The sequence below is a fragment of the Cetorhinus maximus genome, chromosome 23 (assembly GCF_964194155.1).
Source record: "Cetorhinus maximus chromosome 23, sCetMax3.hap1.1, whole genome shotgun sequence".
In the NCBI taxonomy this organism is placed as follows: Eukaryota; Metazoa; Chordata; class Chondrichthyes; order Lamniformes; family Cetorhinidae; genus Cetorhinus; species Cetorhinus maximus.
In genome coordinates, this window is record NC_135901.1 from 17,008,918 (window position 1) to 17,023,286 (window position 14,369).

Below are 14,369 nucleotides of genomic sequence, written 5' to 3' on the forward strand. Positions count from 1 at the left end.
TGATTGGCAGCCGTGTTTCCGACATTGCCACAATGACGACACTTCACAATGTCCTTCATTGACTGGAAAGCGATTTGAGACATCCGCTGGTCGGGAAAGGTGCTATATAAATGCAAGCCTGTCTTTATTTAATTATCAGAAACTCCAGTCCTCTGGTGACTGACCCTCGAGAGTGGAAACAGTTTCTCCCTAACTGCTCTATCAAACCGCCCGCCGCCGATCCCTTCCTCAGCCCAATAATTTTAAACAACACCATGAAAACTCAGTTTAACCTGCTTTGCTCTAAAGAAAACGATCCCGGCCTTTATAATCTTTCTACAAAACTGAATGCGTTAACCCCTGAACATGGTGCAAGGCGGAACATTGTGACGAGATTTTGGAAAATGTTGTTCGTTGGCAGGTGGAAAAATGGAGGAGGAACCAAAGCAGGAAACCCAGTCTCCAGTTCTGTGAATATTTACAAACTCTTTAGGAAACGGAATCAGGGGAGAATGAAGGGTGAGCTGTCCGACTGACCAGGGCCTATCCGGAATGTTAAGCCATGCTGTCATGCAGCAGCACTCTGGGTCTCTGTTTCGGTGAAATGGAATTCAGCTGGTATTATCAGGGATGCTGCAGAAAGATTCATATAACAATGTAATCATAAAACGGCAAAGCACCATGTATCTATTCAATGGCATACGGGGCCCTTCCATAATCCTCTCTCGATCAGCTTTTTTAAGAGCAAACGAATTAATCTCAGTTTCCTTCCCTCTTTTAGTAAACCTGTTACTATTCTGAATATCAATTAATTGCACAATTCCCTTTTGAAAAAGGAGATTCTGCAGATTCCATGCCTAGTTTACCTTAATTAACACTGTTTCCCTCACCCAATGCCGTGAAGATTTAGACTAGTGCTTCTTACATAGCTATGCATATGAACACCATTTACTTTTTCTGTTGATTTCATATCGAATTGACAAAAGTGCTTATTTTTCTGATCAAACATCTCATTATTTCTGAGTTGATTTATACAATCTAATTACATTTTCTCCACAAACCGCAAATCGAGGGTGTTATATCACAGTGGGAAATCATTGTTACAGTTCAACAGAGCCCTGCCAAGATTAAAGGCTGGCATAGTTTGTTTCGTTTATTTGGTTTAAAATGCATTTGTTCTGGGAAGGTAATCTTACAGAATACATATTTGTTTAGGAAAAAGTGATGGTCTACCAGAATGTTTGGAGGATTCCAATGGTTAGACTGAGAGGTCATGTCATTTGTTACAGGAAGATAACTCTTGGTTTCCACCTGGTGCCTCAGTTTGTTTGAATTTCAAAATGCAGAAGGCTCGGTCCAGCAAATGTCTTAGGCAGCAATGCTTTCTGTTCAATCATTATGAACACACTTCTCCTCAGCAGAAGAAATTCAACAAACTTTTCTCAGCAATTTTTTTACCTTATTCACCATTCAGTATTAATGTATTTGATATTGATGCCCTTGGTTGACTTGAGGCTCTCTGAAATAAACAACATCGAATTGCAAACTTGACTGGCAACCAAAAGAATGTAAGTCACCACGTAATGCATTTGATATGGGTCTGATTTGAGATGTAGCACAACAGTCAGCATTTCAACAAAATCAAAGAATTTTACAGGGAACAGGCTTGAGAATGATGCGTTAATTAGATCTGATCCCTCTTTGTCTGTCTTTATGAACACACATGACACTGAGAAACCTTTGACATGGTGAGTAACTTTCTTAAGCTGCATCGAAAGACCCATTGATTTATCTTGTTGACTAAATGAGCTGCTAATATGTGAGCGCAGTAAAATACGAACATCTATCCGCTCAAGTGTGTCATGGAATCTCAGCAGGTGCTGATTTTGCTGCATTCACTTTGTGACCTCGGTGAGAGCAAACGCAATATTGCCTGCAACATAGAAAGTTCAGGTAAGCTTCCAAGACGCAAATCATCCTCACTATTTCATGAGTAAGTTTTCATAATGTTCCTGCCTGGTTTCGAACCGGGGACCTTTCGTGTGTAAGGCGAACGTGATAACCACTACACTACAGAAACTGCTGCGGTTGCATTGATCCTGTCCGGAATGCTAAACTGCGCTGTAACTCAGCAGCAATCTGGGTCTCTATTGCGGAGAAATGGAATACAGCTGATGTTCTCAGGAATTGAGACTGATGTAACAATGTAATCATAAAATGGCCTAGCACCATTTTTCCAAACAATGGCAAAAGAGGCCCTTCCAACATCCGATCTCAGGCCCCTTTTTAAACGAGAAAACTAATTCATCACAATTTGCTTCTCTCTCTTAATAATCCATTTCTTCTCCCTTTCATTAAATTACTCAATTCTCTTTTGAAAAAGTCGTTTCTGCAGAATCCATGCCTAGTTTGCCTAAATTCACAAGGTTCACATGACGATTTGGACTTGGGTTCCTAATTTACTTTGCGAGATGAACATGATGTAATTATGCAATTGATCTCATATCGAATTTGCAAAAGTGTTATTTTTTCAACCTGACTATTTTTACAATCTTATTACTTTTTCTCCACATCCCTTCAATCGAGGGTGCGATACTACAGAGGAAAATGTTTGTTCCAGAGTTTAACAGAGCCCTGCCAAGATCGCGTGCTTCAGTTGTTCGTTTACTTCATTTGGTTTGAAATAATGTTGTTCCTGGACCGGAATCTAACAGAGGATAAATATTTGTGTAACAAACAGGGCAGTGCTGAGCTACCAGGGTGCTTAGAGGTTTCCAATGGTTGGACTGAGGGTCCATGTCACTTGTTGCAGGGAAGCAACTGTTGGTTTCAGCCTGGTGCCTCAGCTTGTTTTGAATTTCAAAATGTAGACGTGTCCATCCAGCAAATATCTCCAGGTGGAATGTTTTCTGCTCAATTATTAGAAACATGTGTCTTATCCTTGGCAGACAAAATTAAACAAACTTCACTCCCCGTATTTGTTCCATTATTCTATATTTAATATTAATATTGTATCTGTTATTGCTGCCTTTATTTGAATTAAGACTCTCTGAAACATACACCAAACTCGAATTGCAAACAAGACTGATAGACAAAAGAATGCCAGTCAACAGGTAATGCAAACCATGTTGTGCTCATTTCAAATTGAGCACAATTAGCTTTTAAACAAAATGCAAGAATTTTAATGGGAGCAGTTTTGAGAATGATGTGTTCATTATATTTGATCCCTCTTTGCTCCAGTGGAGAAGCCTTCTGGCGCCTTAATCGTGACCATGTAGAAGACAGTGGGGAAGTGAGCAAACCTGCACTGCGCCTCGGTTTCCACGACTCCCTCGGTCATTTTTCCTGATAATCTATTCTGAAGACCAATTATTTAAAGGAGTGATTCTGTCCCAGCTCTGTCATTGCCTCTGGTTCAATTGCAGCATCGCTTGCACCTGTCCTTATGCGCACACTTTCGCATGAGACATCTTTGAGATGGTGAGTAACGTTGTAAATCTGCATCGAAAACCCACTAAATTCTGTTGCTTGCCAGACGAACTGCTAAAATGCGTGCTCAGTCAAAAAATGAACATCTATTTCTACTCAGTGTGTCATGAAATTTCAGCGTTTCTGATTTTGCTGCATTCATTTTAAGGCCCAGGAAAGAGCAAAAGCTCCATGCCTGTAGCATGCGAGATTCAGGTAACATTCAACAACAAACCTGACATACACAAATTTTCCTCTCTCAAAATTGGCAAGCTTGGATAATGTTTCAGCCCGGTTTCAAACCGGTGATTTTTCACACGTGAGGCAAACGTGACAACCACTACACTACAGAAACATTGGCCAGACATGAATGCAGTGAGCCTATCTGGAATGATAAACCGTGCTGTCATGCAGCAGCGCTTTGGCTCTTTGGATGGGAGAAATGGAATTTATCTGCTATAATTAGGAATGCTGCAGGCAGACTCAGATAACAATGTCATCATAAAATGGCATAACACCATGTATCCATACAATGGCCCTTCCATCATCTTGTCTCTGTCAGTTTTTTAAAAGAACCAACGAATTAAGCCCAGTTTCCTTCTCTCTATTAGTGAATTTGTTATTTTTCTGCATATCAATGAATTGCACCATTCCCTGTTGAAAAAGGAGTTTCTGCAGATTACATGCCTAGTTTGCCTGAATTAACAACGTTTCCCTCACCCAATGCATTAAGGTTTAGACTTGTGTTCCTTACATAGCTATGCATATGAACATTATTTAGTTATCTCTTGTTTTCATATCGAATTGATGAAAGTGTTTATTTTTCTGATCAAACATCTCATTTTTTCTGAGTTATTTACACAATCTGATTACATTTGCTCCATGACTCGTTACTCGAGGGTGTTATATCACATAGGAAAATGATTGCTACAGTTAAACAGAGCCCTGCCAGGATCACATGCTGCAATAGGTCGTTTCGTTCAGTTGTCTAAATATAATTTTGTTCTGGGAATGTAATTTTACAGAATATATATTTCTTTAGGAAACAGGATAGTGCTGATCTACCACAAAGTTTGGAGGATTCCAATGGTTAGACTGAGAGGACATGTCACTTGTTACAGGAAGACAACTCTTGGTTTCCACCTGGTGTCTGTTTGTTTGAATTTCAAAATGTAGAAGGCTCGGTTCAGCAAATATCTTAGGCAGCAATGGTTTCTGCTCAATCATTATGAACACACTTCTCCTCCTCAGCAGAAGAAATTCAACAAACTTTTCTCAGCAATTTTTTACCTTATTCAACATTCAGTATTAATGTATTTGATATTGATGCCCTTGTTTGACTTGAGGCTCTCTGAAATAGACAACATCGAACTGCAAACTTGACTGGTAAACAAAAGAATGTAAGTCACCGGGTAATGCATTTGATATGGGTCTGATTTGAGATGTAGCACAACAGTCAGCATTTCAACAAGGAGTTTCTGCAGATTCCATGCCTAGTTTGCCTGAATTAACAACGTTTCCCTCAACCAATGCCATGAGGGTTTAGACTTGTGTTCCTTACATAGCTATGCATATGAACATTATTTACTTATCTCTTGATATCATATCGAATTGACGAAAGTGCTTATTTTTCTGATCAAACATCTCATTATTTCTGAGTTATTTACAAAATCTAATTACATTTGCTCCACGACTCGTTAATCGAGGGTGTTATATCATGGAGGAAAATGATTGCTACCGTTAAACAGAGCCCTGCCAGGATCACATGCTGAAATAGGCTTTTTCGTTCAGTTGGTTTAATATCATTTTGTTCTGGGAATGTAATTTTACAGAATATATCTTTCTTTAGGAAACAGGATAGTGCTGATCTACCAGAATGTTTGGAGGAGTCCAAGCGTTAGACTGAGAGGTCATGTCGCTTGTTACAGGAAGACAACTCTTGGTTTCCACCTGGTGTCTCAGTTTGTGTTGAGTTTCATAATGCAGAAGGCTCGGTCCTGCAAATATCTCAGGCAGCAATGCTTTCTGCTCACTCATTCGGAACAGCCTTCTCATCAGAAGACGAAATTCAACAAACATTTCTCAGCAATTTTTTATGTTATTCAACATTCAGTATTAATATATTTGACATTGATGCCCTCGGTTGACTTGAGACTCTCTGAAATATACAACAACATCGAATTGCAAACTTGACTGGCAAAAGAATGCCAGACACCAGGTAATGTACCTGATATGGGTCTGATTTGAGAAGCAGTCCAACAGTCAGCATTGCAACAAAATCAAAGAACTTTACAGGGAACAGGCTTGAGAATGATGCGTTAATGAGATCTGATCACTCTTTGTCTGTCTTTGTGAGCACATGTTACAATGAGACACCTTTGACATGGTGAGTAACTGTGTTAAGCTGCATCGAAAGACGTGCTGATTTTACTGCATGCATTTTATGATCTCGGTGAGAGCAAATGCATTGTGCCTGCAATATAGGAGATTCAGGTACGCTTAAAAGGTGCAAACTCTCCTCACTATTTAGTGAGTAAGTTTTCATAATGTTTCTGCCCGGTTTCGAACCGGGGACCTTTCGCGTGTGAGGCGAACGTGACAACCACTACACTACAGAAACTGCCGTGGTATTACGGAGCCTGTCCGCAATGCTACACTGCGCTGTAACACTGCAGCAATCTGGGTCTCTGCTGCAGACAAATTAAAAACAGCTGCTATTCTCAGGAACGCTGCAGCGAGACTGATGTAACAAAGTCATCATAAAATGGCCTAGTACCATGTATCCATGCAAAGGCATCAGAGGCCCTTCCATCATCCGATCCAAGGCACACTAAACGAGCACACTAATTAATTACAATTTGCTTCTCTCTCTTAATGAACCAGTTTTTTCCTCTCTTTCATTAAATTGCTGAATTCCCTTTTGAAAAAGTCGTTTCTGCAGAATCCATGCCTGGTTTGCCTTAATTCACAAGGTTTACATGACGATTTGGACGTGGTTTCCGAATATACTTCGCCAGATGAACATGATGCAATTATGCAATTGATCTCATATCAAATTTGCGAAAGTGTTATTTTTTCAACCTTGCTAGTTTTACAATCTTATTATTTTGCTCCACAGCCCTTCAGTCGAGGGTGCGAAGTTACAGAGGAAAATGTTTGTTCTAGAGTTTAACAGAGCCCTGCCAAGATCGTGTGCTTCAATTGTTCGTTTACTTCATTTGGTTTGAAATAATTTTGTTCCTGGACCGGAATCTTACAGGGGATAAATATTTGTGTAACAAACAGGGCATTGCTGAGCTACCAGAATGTTTGGTAGATTCCAACGTTTGGACTGAGGGTCCAACTCACTTGTTGCAGGAACCAACTGTTGGTTTCTCCCTGGTGCCTCTGCTTGCTCTGACTTTCAAAATGTACACGTGTCCGTCCAGCAAATGACTCTGGGCGCAATGCTTTCTGCTCAATCGTGAGGAACATCCGTCTTATCCTTGGCAGCCGAAATTAAACAAATCTCATTCCGTATTTGTTCCGTTATTCTATATTTAATATTATTATTGTATCTGTTATTGATGCCTTCATTTGAATTGAGACTCTCTGAAAGATGCACCAAACTCGAATTGTAAACATGCCTGATAGACAAAAGAATGCCAGTCAACGGGTAATGCAAACCATGTGGTGCTCATTTGAAATTGAGCACAATTAGCTTTTAAACAAAATGAAAGAAATGTAATGGGAGCAGTTTTGAGAATGATGCGTTCATTATATTTGATCCCTCTTTCCTCCAGGTGAGATGCCTTCTGGCGCCTTAATCACGACCATGTAGAAGACAGGGGGGAAGCCAGCAGATCTGCACTGCGCCTCGTTTTCCACGACTCCCACGGTCGTTTTTCCTGATACCCTATTCTGAAGACCGATTATTTAAAGGAGTGATTCTGTACCAGTTCTGTCATTTCCTCTGGTTCAATTGCAGCGTCACTAATGCCTGTCCTTGTGCACGCACTTTAGCATGAGACATCTTTGAGACGGTGAGTAATTACGTAAATCTGCATCGAAAACCCACTAAATTCTGTTGCTGACCGGACGAACTGCTAAAATGCGTGCCGAGTCAAGAAAACGAACATCTATTTCTACTCAGTGTGTCATGAAATTTCAGCGTTTCTGATTTTGCTGCATTCATTTTAAGGCCCAGGTAAGAGCAAAAGCACCATGCCTGTAGCATGCGAGATTCAGGTAACATTCAACAACAAACCTGACATACACAAATTTTCCTCTCTCAAAATTGGCAAGCTTGGATAATGTTTCTAACTGGTTTCAAACCGGTGATTTTTCGCGTGTGACGCGAACGTGATAACCAGTACACCACAGAAACATTGGCCAGACATAACTGCAGTGAGCCTATCTGGAATGTTAAACTGTGCTATCACGCAGCAGCTCTCTGGCTCTTTGGATGGGAGAAATGCAATTCAGCTGCCAGAATTTGGAATGCTGCAGGCAGATTCATATCACAATGTCATCATAAAATGGCATAGCACCATGTACCCATACCATGGCCCTTCCATCATCCTGTCTCAGTCAGCTTTTTAAAAGTGCCAACGAATTAACCCCAGTTTCCTTCTCTCTATTAGTGAACTTCTTATTTTTTTGCATATCAATTAATTGCATCATTCCCTTTTGAAAATGGAGTTTCTGCAGATTCCATGCCTAGTTTGCCTGAATTAACAACGTTTCCCTCAACCAATGCCATGAGCGTTTAGGCTTGTGTTCCTTACATAGCTATGCATATGAAAATTATTTACTTATCTCTTGATTTCATATCGAATTGACGAAAGTGCTTCTATTTCTCATCACATGCCTGATTATTTCTGAGTTATTTACACAATCTAAATACATTTGCTCCACGACTCGTTAATCGAGGGTGTTATTTCACGCAGAAAAATGATTGCTACCATTAAACAGAGCCCTGCCAGGATCACATGCTGAAATAGGCCGTTTCTTTCAGTTGGTTTAATATAATTTTGTTCTGGGAATGTAATTTTACAGAATATATGTTTTTTTAGGAAACAGGATAGTGCTGATCCACCAGAATGTTTGGAGGAGTCCAAGCGTTAGACTGAGAGGTCATGTCGCTTGTTACAGGAAGACAACTCTTGGTGTCCACCTAGTGCTTCAGTTTGTTTGAGTTTCATAATGCAGAAGGCTCGGTCCTGCAAATATCTCAGGCAACAATGTTTTCTGCTCAATCATTCGGAACAGCCTTCTCATCAGAAGACGAAATTCAACAAACATTTCTCAGCAATTTTTTATGTTATTCAACATTCAGTATTAATATATTTGACATTGATGCCCTCGGTTGACTTGAGACTCTCTGAAATATACAACAACATCGAAATGCAAACTTGACTGGCAAATAAAAGAATGCCAGACACCAGGTAATGCACCTGATATGGGTCTGATTTGAGAGGCAGTCCAACAGTCAGCATTGCAACAAAATCAAAGAACTTTACAGGGAACAGGCTTGAGAATGATGCGGTGAATAGATCTGAACACTCTTTGTCTGTCTTTGTGAGCACACGTTACAATGAGACACCTTTGACATGGTGAGTAACTGTGTTAAGCTGCATCGAAAGACGTGCTGATTTTGCTGCATGCATTTTATGACCTCGGTGAGAGCAAATGCATTATGCCTGTAATATATGAGATTCAGGTAAGCTTCAACGGTGCAAATTATCCTCACTATTGAATGAGTAAGTTTTCATAATGTTTCTGCCCGGTTTCGAACCGGGGACCTTTCGCGTGTTAGGCGAACGTGATAACCACTACACTACAGAAACTGCCGTACATTTATGGAGCTTGTCCGCAATGCTAAACTGCGCTGTAACACTGCAGCAATCTGGGTTCGTGCTGCAGAGAAATTAAATACAGCTGCGATTCTCAGGAACGCTGCAGCGAGACTGATGTTACAACGTCATCATAAAATGGCCTAGCACCATGTATCCATGCAAAGGCATAAGGGGCCCTTCCATCATCCGATCCGAGGCACACTAAACGAGCGCACTAATTAATTACAATTTGCTTCTCTCTCTTAGTGAACCAGTTTTTTCCTCTCTTTCATTAAATTGCTGAATTCCCTTTTGAAAAAGTCGTTTCTGCAGAATCCACGCCTGGTTTCCCTTGATTCACAAGGTTCACTTGACGATTTGGACTTGGGTTCCTAATATACTTCGCCAGATGAACATGATGTAATTATGCAATTGATCTCATCGAATTTGCGAAAGTGTTATTTTTTTCAACCTTTCTATTTTTACAATCTCATTACTTTTGCTCCACAGCCCTTCAATCGAGGGTGCGATATTACAGAGGAAAATGTTTGTTTCGGAGTTTAACAGGGCCCTGCCAAGATTGCATGCTTCAATTGTTCGTTTACTTCATTTGATTTGAAATAATTTTGTTCCTGGACCGGAATCTTACAGAGGATAAATATTGGTGTAACAAACAGGGCAGTGCTGAGCTACCAGAATGTTTGGAGGATTCCAACGGCTGGACTGAGGGTCCAACTCACTTGTTGCAGGAACTAACTGTAGGTTTCACCCTGGTGCCTCTGCTTGCTCTGAATTTCAAATGTACACGTATCCGTCCAGCAAATGTCTCCGGGTGCAATGCTTTCTGCTCAATCATGAGGAACATCTGTCTTATCCTTGCGAGATGAAATTGAACAAACTTTACTCAGTATTTGTTCCGTTATTCTATATTTAATATTAATAGTTGATCTATTATTGATGCCTTCATTTGAATTGAGACTCTCTGAAATATATACCAACCTCGAAATTCAAACATGACTGATATCCGAAAGAATGCCAGTCAACAGGTAATGCAAACCATGTGGTGCTCTTTTAAAATTGAGCACAGTGAGCTTTTAAACAAAATCCAAAAATTTTACTGGGAGCAGTTTTGAGAATGATACGTTCATTATATTTGATCCCTCTTTGCTCCAGGTGAGAAGCCTTCTGGGGCCTTAATCACGACCATGTAGAAGACAGGGGGGAAGCCAGCAGATCTGCACTGCGCCTCGTTTTCCACGACTCCCACGGTCGTTTTTCCTGATACCCTATTCTGAAGACCGATTATTTAAAGGAGTGATTCTGTACCAGTTCTGTCATTTCCTCTGGTTCAATTGCAGCGTCACTAATGCCTGTCCTTGTGCACGCACTTTAGCATGAGACATCTTTGAGACGGTGAGTAATTACGTAAATCTGCATCGAAAACCCACTAAATTCTGTTGCTGACCGGACGAACTGCTAAAACGCGTGCCGAGTCAAGAAAACGAACATCTATTTCTACTCAGTGTGTCATGAAATTTCAGCGTTTCTGATTTTGCTGCATTCATTTTAAGGCCCAGGTAAGAGCAAAAGCACCATGCCTGTAGCATGCGAGATTCAGGTAACATTCAACAACAAACCTGACATACACAAATTTTCCTCTCTCAAAATTGGCAAGCTTGGATAATGTTTCTAACTGGTTTCAAACCGGTGATTTTTCGCGTGTGACGCGAACGTGATAACCAGTACACCACAGAAACATTGGCCAGACATAACTGCAGTGAGCCTATCTGGAATGTTAAACTGTGCTATCACGCAGCAGCTCTCTGGCTCTTTGGATGGGAGAAATGCAATTCAGCTGCCAGAATTTGGAATGCTGCAGGCAGATTCATATCACAATGTCATCATAAAATGGCATAGCACCATGTACCCATACCATGGCCCTTCCATCATCCTGTCTCAGTCAGCTTTTTAAAAGTGCCAACGAATTAACCCCAGTTTCCTTCTCTCTATTAGTGAACTTCTTATTTTTTTGCATATCAATTAATTGCATCATTCCCTTTTGAAAATGGAGTTTCTGCAGATTCCATGCCTAGTTTGCCTGAATTAACAACGTTTCCCTCAACCAATGCCATGAGCGTTTAGGCTTGTGTTCCTTACATAGCTATGCATATGAAAATTATTTACTTATCTCTTGATTTCATATCGAATTGACGAAAGTGCTTCTATTTCTCATCACATGCCTGATTATTTCTGAGTTATTTACACAATCTAAATACATTTGCTCCACGACTCGTTAATCGAGGGTGTTATTTCACGCAGAAAAATGATTGCTACCATTAAACAGAGCCCTGCCAGGATCACATGCTGAAATAGGCCGTTTCTTTCAGTTGGTTTAATATAATTTTGTTCTGGGAATGTAATTTTACAGAATATATGTTTTTTTAGGAAACAGGATAGTGCTGATCCACCAGAATGTTTGGAGGAGTCCAAGCGTTAGACTGAGAGGTCATGTCGCTTGTTACAGGAAGACAACTCTTGGTGTCCACCTAGTGCTTCAGTTTGTTTTGAGTTTCATAATGCAGAAGGCTCGGTCCTGCAAATATCTCAGGCAACAATGTTTTCTGCTCAATCATTCGGAACAGCCTTCTCATCAGAAGACGAAATTCAACAAACATTTCTCAGCAATTTTTTATGTTATTCAACATTCAGTATTAATATATTTGACATTGATGCCCTCGGTTGACTTGAGACTCTCTGAAATATACAACAACATCGAAATGCAAACTTGACTGGCAAATAAAAGAATGCCAGACACCAGGTAATGCACCTGATATGGGTCTGATTTGAGAGGCAGTCCAACAGTCAGCATTGCAACAAAATCAAAGAACTTTACAGGGAACAGGCTTGAGAATGATGCGGTGAATAGATCTGAACACTCTTTGTCTGTCTTTGTGAGCACACGTTACAATGAGACACCTTTGACATGGTGAGTAACTGTGTTAAGCTGCATCGAAAGACGTGCTGATTTTGCTGCATGCATTTTATGACCTCGGTGAGAGCAAATGCATTATGCCTGTAATATATGAGATTCAGGTAAGCTTCAACGGTGCAAATTATCCTCACTATTGAATGAGTAAGTTTTCATAATGTTTCTGCCCGGTTTCGAACCGGGGACCTTTTGCGTGTTAGGCGAACGTGATAACCACTACACTACAGAAACTGCCGTACATTTATGGAGCTTGTCCGCAATGCTAAACTGCGCTGTAACACTGCAGCAATCTGGGTTCGTGCTGCAGAGAAATTAAATACAGCTGCGATTCTCAGGAACGCTGCAGCGAGACTGATGTTACAACGTCATCATAAAATGGCCTAGCACCATGTATCCATGCAAAGGCATAAGGGGCCCTTCCATCATCCGATCCGAGGCACACTAAACGAGCGCACTAATTAATTACAATTTGCTTCTCTCTCTTAGTGAACCAGTTTTTTCCTCTCTTTCATTAAATTGCTGAATTCCCTTTTGAAAAAGTCGTTTCTGCAGAATCCACGCCTGGTTTCCCTTGATTCACAAGGTTCACTTGACGATTTGGACTTGGGTTCCTAATATACTTCGCCAGATGAACATGATGTAATTATGCAATTGATCTCATCGAATTTGCGAAAGTGTTATTTTTTTCAACCTTTCTATTTTTACAATCTCATTACTTTTGCTCCACAGCCCTTCAATCGAGGGTGCGATATTACAGAGGAAAATGTTTGTTTCGGAGTTTAACAGGGCCCTGCCAAGATTGCATGCTTCAATTGTTCGTTTACTTCATTTGATTTGAAATAATTTTGTTCCTGGACCGGAATCTTACAGAGGATAAATATTGGTGTAACAAACAGGGCAGTGCTGAGCTACCAGAATGTTTGGAGGATTCCAACGGCTGGACTGAGGGTCCAACTCACTTGTTGCAGGAACTAACTGTAGGTTTCACCCTGGTGCCTCTGCTTGCTCTGAATTTCAAATGTACACGTATCCGTCCAGCAAATGACTCTGGGTGCAATGCTTTCTGCTCAATCATGAGGAACATCCGTCTTATCCTTGGCAGCCGAAATTAAACAAATCTCGTTCCGTATTTGTTCCGCTATTCTATATTTAATATTAACATTGTATCTGTTATTGATGCCTTCATTTGAATTGAGACTCTCTGAAAGATGCACCAAACTCGAATTGCAAACATGACTGATAGACAAAAGAATGCCAGTCAACAGGTAATGCAAACCATGTGGTGCTCATTTGAAATTGAGCACAATTAGCTTTTAAACAAAATGAAAGAAATTTAATGGGAGCAGTTTTGAGAATGATGCGTTCATTATATTTGATCCCTCTTTCCTCCAGGTGACAAGCCTTCTGGCAGCTTAACCATGACCATGTAGCAGACAGGAGGGAAGCAAGCAGATCTGCACTGCACCTCGGTTTCCACGACTCCCTCGGTCGTTTTTTCTGATATTCTATTCTGAACACCGATTATTTAAAGGAGTGATTCTGTACCAGTTCCGTCATTTCCTCTGGTTCAATTGCAGCATCGCTTGCGCCTGTCCTTATGCGCGCGCTTTAGCATGAGACATCTTTGAGACGGTGAGTAATGATGTAAATCTGCATCGAAAACCCACTAAATTCTGTTGCTGACTGGACGAACTGCTAAAATGCGTGCCGAGTCAAAAAAGGAACATCTATTTCTACTCAGTGTTTCAAGAAATTTCAGCGTTTCTGATTTTGCTGCATTCATTTTAAGGCCCAGGTAAGAGCAAAAGCTCCATGCCTGAAGCATGTGAGATTCAAGTAACATTCAACAACAAACCTGACATACACAAATTTTCCTCTCTCAAAATTGGCCAGCTTGGATAATGTTTCTGCCCGGTTTCAAACCGGTGATTTTTCACGCGTGAGGCGAACGTGATAACCACTAATCTGGGTCTCTGTTGTGGAGAAATGAAATACAGCTGCTATTCTCAGGAACGCTGCAGCAAGCTGATGTAACAATGTCATCATAAAATGGCTGACCAGAATCTTACAGAGGATAAACATTTGTGTAACAAACAGGGCAGTGCTGAGCTACCAGA

General features: G+C 40.6%; 2 protein-coding genes and 4 non-coding genes across 6 annotated transcripts in view; 2 read left to right on the forward strand and 4 right to left on the reverse strand.

Annotated features, from left to right (window-relative positions):
• Positions 1–14,369, forward strand: part of LOC144696999 (uncharacterized) — a 608,705-nt gene that overhangs the window by 260,349 nt on the left and 333,987 nt on the right. The window lies entirely within an intron of this gene.
• LOC144697121 (uncharacterized) overlaps positions 1–14,369 on the forward strand; it is a 392,678-nt gene that overhangs the window by 214,795 nt on the left and 163,514 nt on the right. The window lies entirely within an intron of this gene.
• Positions 1,987–2,059, reverse strand: trnav-uac (transfer RNA valine (anticodon UAC)). The gene has a single exon. It is a non-coding gene; the product is annotated as a tRNA-Val (tRNA).
• trnav-cac (transfer RNA valine (anticodon CAC)) lies at positions 5,995–6,067 on the reverse strand. The gene has a single exon. It is a non-coding gene; the product is annotated as a tRNA-Val (tRNA).
• Positions 9,203–9,275, reverse strand: trnav-aac (transfer RNA valine (anticodon AAC)). The gene has a single exon. It is a non-coding gene; the product is annotated as a tRNA-Val (tRNA).
• trnav-aac (transfer RNA valine (anticodon AAC)) lies at positions 12,411–12,483 on the reverse strand. The gene has a single exon. It is a non-coding gene; the product is annotated as a tRNA-Val (tRNA).